Genomic DNA, 11,394 nt, shown 5'->3' on the forward strand with positions numbered 1-11,394 from the left:
CACCACCCCCCATCCTGGATGAATTAATGCTGCTTGCTTCAGCCACAAGCCAGCTCACTGCAGTCATGCAATGATCTGAAAAGACAGACAGTGTTGAATTTCCTTCCCAGGGCCCTTAGAGAAGGTTCTCCTGGGGAGCTAGACCTTGAAGGGAAGGCCAGACTTGCAGCTCCACTTCTGGCTCGAATACACACTGAGAAGGAGACCAGGAAGAAGCAAGAAGAACATTTTCCTGCCAATCTTCCACGAGCATTGTAGAGAAAAACTTACTTGATAAAAAACAACAACAACTACCTAATAAAAAGATTTTTTTATTCACATGGTATTTTAAGCAAGATCATCTATGACTGGTACACATTTAGGTACCAATTAAAACATCCTGATTCAACATACAGTTTGTAAAATTAATAAGTACCATGTTCTGTAAGGGACGATTCTGCAAGGGGTTGGGGGCAGGAAAGCTGGGATGGAGAGCCGTGTGGGAAGGTCCTAGAGGAACTTCAGGCCAATCTCCAGACCTCAGTTTTCTCCCGGGCCCCGCAGGGGATGCAGATGCCCTCAAGGTGGCTTTCTGCTCGGTTGCTGGGTGGCTGCCCTCACAGCAACCGCAGCTGATAAAGAAAGAGGGGCTGGGGGCACTACGGAGGAGCCTAGAACCACAGCCCCCCTGCTCAATTTCACTGAACGGCGCGCCAAATGCCTTCGCGGGGCGTCCTGGGGCTTCCTGAGAATACCACTTCATTCCCCAAACTCCGTGCCCTTAGCTCACCCAGGGTACGCCGGGAACGGGAAAATGCCCCCTGCCCCCAGGAGCCAGCCTCAGCCTCAGTCTTGCTGCCTGCTTCTCGAACCTCCCTCCGCGAGGCGCAGACGTCCAGCCGCCAACGGCCGGCAACCGAGCCCAGCCTTCCGTGTCTCCGCGGGCCTCTCCAGTCGGAAGGGCCGAGCCGGGGCGCGGGGCGGGCGGGCAACGTGGGCACCAGGGCCGCGACGGGGCGGCCCAGCAGCCGCGCCCAGGACCCAGGCGGCTCCGAATCCTAAACACACACGCACACACGCGCGCGCACGCTGGCCAATCCATTCGCCCGGAGGAGTCGGAAGGCGCTTTCACAGCTCTTCATTCATTACCCAAAGGCGAGGTTTCCTTCACCCGGATGCCTCCATCCCGCCATCCCCGGGGCCTCCACGAGGGTCAATTGCGCCACGCGTCCTCGCCTCCCGCACACACACCCCGACCCCCTTGCGCTCCAGCACGATCGCCAGCGTCGCCCCCGCACCGCGGCCGCTGCCTCCCCGGCTCCCCGCAGCCGCCGCCGCGCAGCGCCGCTCAGACCTGCCGCGCTCCGCTCGTCGCGCCCAGCCGGCGGGGGACGCCACCGCCGAGAAGCGCCGGCAACTCCCGAGTCCCGCCGCCTCCGGAGCCACGGCCCGCAGCTGGGCGGGAGCAGGGGCGGAGGGCCGAGAGGAAGGAGGAGGGGGCGGGGAGCAAAAGTTCAGGCCGCTCCGGGCCCGGCCGCGCCCCCGTCTCCTCCCACGCCCGCCCCCGAGGTGTCCCCTCCCGGAACCGGGTCCCACAGGCGTCGGTGCCTGCCCCCGCCGCCCCCACCCCGGCTCCGCCATCCAACGCGGTCGCGGGACTGGAGCGGGAGGTCGGCAGGCGGCTCCCAGCCGGACTCGGGGAGAGAGAAGCGGATGCCCGCTTACCTGCCCGGGGCTACGCCTGGAAACTTCCCCGAAGTGCGCGGGGGAGCTAAGCATCTGGCTGGGGGAATTCCCGACCCCCTCCACCTCCCCCCAGCGCGCGCTCACACGGTGAAAGCACTGGTGTGTCTGTCCGTCCGTCCTCCGCCTGCAGCTTCCAGAGCGGGGCGGCGTGGGGACGCCCAGATTCCGACTCCTGGGGCTGTTCCTCTGGGCAGCCGGCCCGCGCGTGCCCCGCGGCGTGCGCCCCCCGCCGGCGTCCGGCTGTCCGCAGCGCCACCACCCCTTCTCCTGGTCCCCTGTCCCCGCGCTCCGGCTGCATTCTCTCGAGCCAGAGAGGGGGCATTCGAGCCCCGGCGCCGCCTCCGGGCAGCCCTTTCTGCGGGGTCCCCGGCGCATGGGGCGCCCGGAGGTGGTCGGGACCGGCGGCGAGGGGCCGTCCCCGCTGCTGACGGCGGAGGGCCGAGGGGAGGCTTGGCCGAGGGACGCGGGGCTCAAACCTGCCTCGGCTCGGCGCGCTCGCAAGTTCATTGTCTGCCTGGGCCGCCGCCGCCGCCTCCGCGCCTGGAGCGCCGCGGGGAGTGAGGCTGCGCGCAGCCTCCGCCGGCCCGGACTCCCTACGCCCAGCCCCGCCGCCGCCCGCGCTGCCCGGCCGGAACGCGGAGGGGCGCCGGAGCCCGGAGCCAGACCTCCACCCGCCGCTCCTTGCCGCCCCCACCCCGGCGCCTGGCACCCAACTTGTACCTGAGAAACCCGAGTCCAACCCCGGAACCTCTGCGGCTCCGGCTCCGCGGGAGCGCGCTCAGCCCCGCGCCTCGAGCCCCGCATCCAGGGCGCGTCAACCTGACTCCCCGAGCGCAGGGAGGAAAAGTTTGGGAGTGACGTGCAGATGGCGAATGAAACCTCCGAGGAGAACCCTCCCCCCGCCCCATGTCGCGCTGACACACATCAGCTCGAGTCTGGAATGTGAGATCAAGGCGTGTGCGCCGCGCGGTGGGTTTGGTCCCCGCCCCCTCCCCTTCCAAGTAAACAAGGTTTGAGCGATGCGGTGATTCTAAATGGGAAGCAAACCGAAACCCCTAAAGTCCGCCAGTGACGCTCTGCCAGAGACATTTTTAGCGAACTTGGCGGTCTGCAGCCAGCCCATACATTGATATGCAAGGCCACGGCGCTGGTGGGTTCTGCGCCCTCTGTTGTGTTTTTGCAGCCCGCGAAGGCTCTGCCGGGCTCTTTGGCCCAGCCTGTTTGCTTCTGCGGGGGGGGGGGGGGGGGGGGGGGGGGGGGGGCTCCACGGGACCGGGAGCCCTGCCGCAGTGGCCCGGAGGCGCCCGCTCCCGAAAACCACCTGGGCTGTCCGAGGCTAAGGAAATGGCACCGTGGTCCACTCCCTGCCGCTTGACCGAAGATACCACCAGTTAAAGAAAAGACACTGGATTTTGGAAAACTCAGCTCGAGGGGCGCTTGGAGCACCAAGCCCAGCCTCTCAGGAAACGGGTCCAAGGGACAGAAAAAAAAATCTTTGTCTTCAATCACACAGCCTTTTGCCTGCCCATGTCCCCATGGCCACGGTCCAGCATCCTCGTGCTTAGCGCAGCCAGAAGTGAAGCTGAAAGTGTTTCCTAAGTGCTGCAGAGTGGTGGCCCTCTGCCGAGGGGGCTTTCTGAGCCTGCCTTTTCCCACTTTCCTCTGATTCTGAAAATCTGATCTATACTGCCCGAGGATTCATCTCACTCCCCAGAAACCATAGCGTGCCCTGAGGTCGTAAACTTGTGCTCAGCAGCCATGGCAACTAATGCAGAGGTCACAATCAGAGGATTATAACTGCAGATGGGAAGCTGGATGAGAAGGGAGTTCTTCAAAACTGTGTCTTGTTTTCCTGCAAAATAAATGCCCCTCACATAAAATCTACGAAGAAAGATTGATGCAAGAGACCAACCTCCGAATCTCCGAGGGCATTGGTTTCTCCATATAGACTCCGCTTGGTGACTTGTGTTCGTTATTATTTTTTTAAACAAAAACCTTTTTCTGAAAATACAATGAGGTGCTTTTTGCAGGGTTCACAATTCCCAATAGATGATGATGCCATTTTTCAAGGTCTTATACACGTTGTGGCTTTGGGGCTTATTTATTAGCTCCCAAGAAAAGCCTGCCTTTCAGTGAAGTTTATATACTCAAGTAATTGCATCAGGGGACACAGTGCAGGGTGCTGTTAAAGAGGGTTAGTTATACAGGGAGGCCCTGGGCCAGGCAGCTGTCAGACCAGAGTGTGCAATGGGTTTAAACAAACACAGGGAAGGTTCTATGGAAACACGGAGGAGGAAATCCCCTCCTGTAAGGCTGTGTGGAACATTATTCCACGGCCACACATACCTCGGTCTTTCCTCTCCTCCTTCCAACTGAACACATGACCCCGTTATGGAGATGGCGCTGGGCCCACCGGATCCCTTTCAAATTCGGGTGTCAGAAATCACGGTTGACACGGAGCAAATTGTTTTGAAATAAAATCACGGTACCGCTTTGATACGCATTCCACCAGGGACTTTCCAAAGGTATTTATACATGTGCCTGAGATTAACTGGAGGGCAATTTTCGCCCTTAACGTTCATTTCACAAAATTACCCAAGAATTGCACGTCGCCAGTTATTCTGGAGGGTTGAGAGAGCACCCAAATGCCAGACGTGTGTGAATGAGCGGATGGATAGACAGCCGGATGTGTGAGAGAGGCTGGTGCCAACGTGACACCGGCAACCAATGGGTGGAAAAATGAAGATCATTTTAGAAAACAAATATCCCCTCCCTCATGCGCACACCCCTCCATAATTCAGGAGTTAAATTGCCCTGGTTCAAACCATACCTTGACACTTACTAGCTGAGTGCATGTCCCTTTCAGGGCTGGAGTTGGGACTGATGATAGCACCTACTAGTGGTCAGTCACATTACTGATCCCGTGGGGGTATTAACACTTCTATACCCTTGTCATAGCCTCAAAAGAGCACGCAGAGTATTTCCCCATTCCTTGAATTGGGGCTCGGCCATATGAATTGCTATATAGTCAATGAGATTTTAGAGAATGTTACTGAGTAAGGGGACTGAAACATGTTATGGGGCTGGGCTTGCTGTCTTGTGCTCTGGGGGCTCATAATGAGAAAATGTCCCAAGAAGCTGCTGACTCTTCCAGCATGGCTCCAGGACGAGCATACATAGAGCAGACCTGAATTCACCCCACCTACAGCCGGACACCGAATGGCCTCCACCAACCTACACACACATGAGCAAGGGCAGGGACACACTCATTGTAAGCCGTTGAATGCCAGAGGATGTTACGCTGCCTTACCACAACAGTAGCTGACTGACACACTCCCTCGGTGGGCAAGTGGGAAAATTTATGACAAAATGTTTGAAAAACACTAAGCACAATTCTTGGGACATCGTAAGAGCTCCAAAATATTCATTGTGATTAGAAATCTACATTATTTAAAATAATTTTGTGCCTAAGAATCACATAGTAATTGTTTTAACTGATAAACTGAATCAGTGAAAAAGTATTTCTAAAATAAAGACTCTCTCTGTATGTACAAGACAGCCCAGAGGCATCAGGAACCGGAAGGCCATGGTCACCTGCCATGGTGACCAAGTCACATCCATTCATTCCCTCACTCATTCAGTGGGCGTCCCACGAACACCTGCTCTGTGCCACACACCGGAGTGAATGTTGGAGCCACTGAGTCTCCATCCCCTCCTCTGGGTGGGGACCTACGGAGCCCCACCGTGTGAAAACACTCTGCTCAGCACGCTCCCAGACCGTATCACGTGACCCTCACAACAGCCTCATGAGCCAATATCACTTCTCCTCTTTTCTCAGGCAAGGAAACAGAGGCTCAGAAACCAAACAACATGGGAAAAGGACCACAGTCTCCTCCTCTACCATGAGTGTGAGCTAATGCCGAGGAATTCAAGTTACTGGAAGGCACGCCCGATGGGAAAGTGAAGTGAGAACCAAGCGGAGGGGGGAACACAGCTTGGGTCCCTCTCTGCGCCAGGGATGTGCTAAGTAAGCACTTGGGAAATACTGAGGCTCCGAAGACTCAGCGTCTGCTCCTGCCACCAGCTGTCCATGAGATCTGGAGCCCTTCTCTGGCCTCCGGTGTCTCCAGATGGAGGGAGAAAGACCTCGAGAGCTGCAGCCTGGTATTTTCCAGAGCTATGGATTCAAGAGGAACTGCTGTAGGAAGTCCCTTGTCTGGGGACGGAGGAATGCGAATCACCGTTCTGGGAACCGGCCCAGTAATTTCAAAGTGGGGACAGCAGACCACTCGGGAGGAAAGGAGACAAGGCCGGGCCTTGAGCCCTGCTCATTCTAGGCCCTGGCTCAACAACAGCAAGCTGGCCACTGGTCATCCCACTGTCAGAGCACCAAGACTGGAGCATGTGGGGTCTCCCCAGTGCCTCCTACTAGGACACCAAAGCTCCTGAAAGAAAACCCATGTCAGCTGCCTAAAGCCCTAGATACCAGGTAATGCCTTCATTTTCAATTAGCACTTGAGCAGAGATGGGGAAGAAGTTTCAATTCAATTTCACCTTGTTCCCACATTTGAGGTGGTTTCCAAGGGTACTGACTGTATGGGCGTGGAGAGCTGCTGGGAATTGCCTGTGAGGGGAGGGGCTGCACCTGGGTGCGAGGGACCCAGGGGGACCAGTGCATAGGCCCTTCGAATGTGTTTCAGTAGACCTGGCTTCGGATCTCTGCCACCAGCCACGACCAGCCTCTAGCCCCATGACTTTGACAAATTTAGACTGCTCGGTAACCTGAAGTGCATTTCAATTTCATAAATTTAGAAATGCTCTGGTTAGACAGATCCCTTCTGCAGTAATGCAGCCATTAAGTGCACTTTACGCCAATTTTGGTATGCTAATCCATCACAAATCGACGTGAAATTTAGGTTCTCGTGAAAATTTCCTACACGCGATCCAAAACCTCTACCGGATTTAGAGTAATAATAAATTGTGGTTCTCTTAAAGCTGCAGACTTCAGCTCTGCATTGAAACCTGCATGAAGAGAAGAACATGGTCGGCTTGAAACAAATACTGGAACCTGTGAATGCACCTGAGAACTGCCGACTGCCCCTCAGTTCCCCCCGGGGCATCTCCCTTACTCCTAAGATGCTTCCGCAGCCTGAAGGCATTACAGCTCTGTCTCCGAGTTCCCACCTGAGAAGCCTGATCCAGAGGGTTATACGTCCTGGGAGGACAGGAACAAGGTCTTATGAGTGTCAACATTCCCAGCTCCCCGGCTCAGAGCCTGGCCTGGCAGACACACCCAGAAAATGTCTGGTGAATGACCCAGCTGGAATCTCCCGGCTTGGTAGTGCCTAGTCCCCCCAGACTTAACTTCCTCTGATTTTCACTATTTCCTAGAATCAGATGTCTTCCCCACAATGAAGACTGGAAATCCTAAAAGCATAGGCAGAAACCTGGGAAGGAAAATCAGTTGAGGACCCCAGGTGATTTGAGCGACGACAGCACCACGGGAAGTGCCTCTTTATTCGGCAGTATCTGGGGCCAGGAGCGAAGGTAGGGCCAGTAATTGGCGATACAAAGAACATGCTCGTGATGAAAGAGACATAATGTCATTGCTATCACCTCCTGAGACTCTGTTGCTACCAATTGTTGAAGGGCAGCGCCTATTAGCTAGATGTTTTTAGCTGCATAATAGACATTTTGCCAATAAGGTGAAAGTTTATAGCCGGCAGCATGTTCACTTGTTCCTGTCACAAGATCTACAATGCACCCAACAGCAAAAATGAGCTGTTGACTTGGTAAATTTAGAGCAGCGTTGCCTGCCCTAGATGTGAAATACCTGCACCTTCTAAATAAATTTCATTTTCCTGGCTGAGCATTTAATGCAGTCAAATGTTACAAAGCAGTGCTGGGGAGGATAATGGGAATGACACCCACATGCGGAGGCTCTGAGCGGCTGATCGTGATTTGCACTCCCTCCCTGCCCAGCTTCCCTGCCGGGTCCAGCCCAGACCCACTCCAAGCTCTGCAACAGCCATTTCTGTGAATGTCCCTACCACACACCTGCCCAGATGCCTGATGCAGAAGCCCCAGTGTCATCCTTAGCTCTTTTACCTCTGATTAGCCACCCTCCTCTTCTTGAGCCTGGCTCATCTTAGAAGCCTGGGAGGTTTAAAAATTTCAAAATCCTGGGGCACATCTGTGGCTCAGTCGGTTAAGAATATAACTCGTGATTCCTGAGGGGGTTGTGATCTCATGGGCTGTGGGATCAAGCCGTGCATCAGGCTCTGCACTCAGTGGGGAGTCTGCTTGAGATTCTCTCCCTCTGCCCCTCCCCACTACTCGTGTGTGCACACTCTATCTCTCTCTCCCTCGCAATTAAATACATATTTTTAAAAAGTCAGATTCCTGGGCTTCAATACCAGATACTCCATTTCCATCGGTCTAAGTAGGGTCCAGAAATCTGCATCTCTGGCATGGTATCTAGGAATCTGTATATTTAACATGCTCCCCCCAACCTCCACCCCTTGAAATTTGAGAACTGCTAGTCTGGACCCATCTCATCTCTCCCTTGGGACCACTGCCGTAGCCTCTAGCTACTCTCCCTGCCCTCCAATAACTGGCTCTTTCTGTATATGCAGCCAGGACCTTTCCAACACACAAATCTGATCAGGCCAGCCCCATGGTCACGTAGCTGCGATGCCTCCATTCCACCTGCAAGGTGGCTCATGGCCTCATGGTCCGTCAGGGTCTAAGGCCATGGTCCAAGGCCATGCAGTTGTAGTCCTGCTTCTTCTCCAGGCCCACCTCCCCTCCTGGCTCTTGCACACCCATGGGCTCCATGCACACACTGCTCCCCAAAGTGGCTTCCCATGGACTACAGACATAGCGGCTCTGTCATGCCAGCATCAGAAAACACCAGTGGCCATTTCTAGGGCCATATATGGTCTTGGGTGGAAACTAGAGAGAAGGCAGCTCCTTAGAAGTTGCTCCGATGACATTAGAACCCAATGTGTCACTTGAGTAAATGGTGTGGGGGAAACTGCACAGCCACACGTGAAAGAATGGAACTAGACCACTATCTTCCACCCTACCCAAAAATGAACTCAAAATGAATTATAGACTTGAATGGAAGACCTGAAACCACAAAATTCCCAGAAGAAAATAAAGATGGTAAGCTCCTGAGCATTGGTCTTGGTGATGACTTGTTGGATCTGACTCCAAAGACAAGAAATAAGCAAGTGGGACTATGTCAAACTAAAAAGCTTCTGCACAATGAGAGAAATCATCAACAAAATGAAAGGCAACCTACTGAATGGAAGAAAATATTTGCAAATCATATATCTGATAAGGGATTCATATTCAAAACATATGAAGAACTCATACAACTCAATAGCAGAGGAGAAAAAGCCGATGTGATTTTAAAATGGGCAAAAGTTCTGAATAAATATATTTCTCAACGAAGACATACAGATGCTCAACATCCCTAATCACTGGAGAAAGGCAAATCAAAACACAATGAGATATCGCCTCACACCTGTCAGGATGGCTAGTATCAAAATGACCAGAAATAACAAGGGTTGGGGAGGATGTGGAGAATGGGGAACCCTCTTGCACTGTCGGTGGGAATGGAAATTGGTGTAGCCACTGTGGAAAACAGTATGGAGGTTCTTCAAAGAATTAAAAATAGATCCGCCCTGCCATCCAGCAATTCCACTTCTGAGTATTTATTTGAAAACCAGTGTAAACTCTAATTTGAAAAGGTGTGGTCTCCCCATGTTCATTGCAACAGTATTTACAACAGGCAAGACATGGGAGCAAGCCAAGTGGCCACTGATGGATGAATGGGTAAAGAAGACAAGGTACAGGGGTGCCTGGGTGATTGTCAACTGTTTGTTTTTTAAAGATCTTATTTACTTATTTTGATAGAGAAGGAGAGAGAGAGAGAGCAAGCAAAGGGAGCGGAAGAAATGGGCTTCTCGCTGAGCAGGGAACCCAACACGGGGCTCAATCCCAGGACCCTGGGATCATGACCTGAGCCATAGGTAGATGCTTAACTGACTAAGCCACGCAGGTGCCCGAAGCATCCAACTCTTGATTTCAGCTCAGCTCATGATCTCAGTGTCGTGAGATCGAACCCTGCATCAGGTTCCGTGCTCAGTGGCAAGCCTGCTGGGGATTCTCTCTCTCCCTCTCCCTCTGCCCCTCCCCCTAGACTCCCTCTCCCCACCCACTCCCATCCCTGTGCACATACACACACACTCTCTCTCTCTCTTAAATAAATAAATAAATATTAAAAAAATAAAAGAAGATATCATACAGGCTTGGTCAGACTCAGGATAGATATTTTTGGCAAGAAGGCTTGCCGGATGGTGGTGGCCAGGAGCACATGACTTGTGGTTGTCTTTCTTCTTGTGATGTTAATAGCTAACAATGCTTCTAAATCCAAAATTATAATATTCAAAACCCACGATTCTGTCTTCATTGGCCGGATGGAATACTTCTGTAAAAAGTGAAGTTTTCCTTGTCTGTAACTGTTTCAGCTTGTGGTGCAGTTTGCAAAGAGAAGGCAATTTTAATAAACGCATAATTCTTTCAGTGACCGTTGTCAAAGCATGGCTTCCTTCTCCAGCATCCTCCAGGGGTGACCAGTTAGACTTGCTTTTCCTGTTGCTTTAATCCTATGGGGTTGGTGGCTTGATAAGAAAAGGGAGAGCTCTCCCTCTCCAAGTGCAGAGAAGAGGTCATGTGAGCACCCAGCAGAAACGCAACCACACACAAGCCACGAGAAGAGTCCTCCGTGTGAAATCCACCCGACGGGCACGTTGATCTTCGACTTTCCAGCCTCCAGCACTGGGAGAAAACGAACTTCTGTCGTCTTCGCAAAATCAAAGCCCTGCTCACAGCCCAGAGAGCGTGTGTCTGCAGCTGTGGTGGTCTGGGTTGCTAGGAGGGTGTGAGCACTGTGGTGCGCTCGGGTACTTGGTAGATGGGCTGCAAGTCCCCAGGCTTAGGTCCTGCGCTTCGGGTGACCCTCCTGGTTTGCTCTGAGACCCTGGGGGGGCCCTTCTTCCCCTCTCTGGGCCTCACATCCCTGCTCCTGACACAGAGGGTGGAACGGGATTATCTCTTGGGACTGTGGACTTGGACCCTCACCAAAGGGTCATACAAATCTTGATGACGCATCCATGAGAAGTGACGGAAAGGGTTCCCTACCTGTTATCAGTCTTCTGCTGTGGAACAAATTACCCCACACTTAACAGTTTAAGACAACATTCGTCTGTTGCCTCGGAGCTCTAGAGGTCAGAGTCGAGCGGGCTGCCTGCTACGGGTCTCGTGAGAATGAAGCCAAGACGCAGGGCGGCCGGGCTCTCGTGCAGAGGTCCCGGGGAAGAAACCACCTCCAAGCTCATTCCGGTTGTTGGCAGGACTCATTTCTTTGTGGTCACGGAGGTGCCCATTTCCTTGATGGGTATCAACGGGCCTTCTCTCTCTCCTTTTGGGGCCACCAGCTTGTCTTCTCACAGGGCATCCTGTGCCCTTCAAAACAGCAACAACACCTCCTACTCTCTCTTGGACTCCCCTGCCTTTCTCTTCTGCTTTCTTTTAAGGGTGCCTGTGGTTACACTGTGTCCACGGAGAATCCAGGAGGGTAGTAATGCTGGATAATATCCC

At 53.5% G+C, this 11,394-nt stretch overlaps 1 protein-coding gene across 1 annotated transcript in view; it reads right to left on the minus strand.

Moving 5' to 3' along the window:
* The window catches only part of CHST15 (carbohydrate sulfotransferase 15), a 76,707-nt gene extending 74,037 nt beyond the window's left edge, over positions 1–2,670 (minus strand). The window contains exon 1 of the mRNA XM_032312219.1: positions 2,446–2,670. The gene's annotated coding sequence lies outside the window, so the exon portion shown is untranslated. The remainder of the gene's footprint in view (positions 1–2,445) is intronic.
* Positions 2,671–11,394: the final 8,724 nt, after the last annotated feature.

This window comes from Mustela erminea, chromosome 14, assembly GCF_009829155.1.
Source record: "Mustela erminea isolate mMusErm1 chromosome 14, mMusErm1.Pri, whole genome shotgun sequence".
NCBI lineage: Eukaryota > Metazoa > Chordata > Mammalia > Carnivora > Mustelidae > Mustela > Mustela erminea.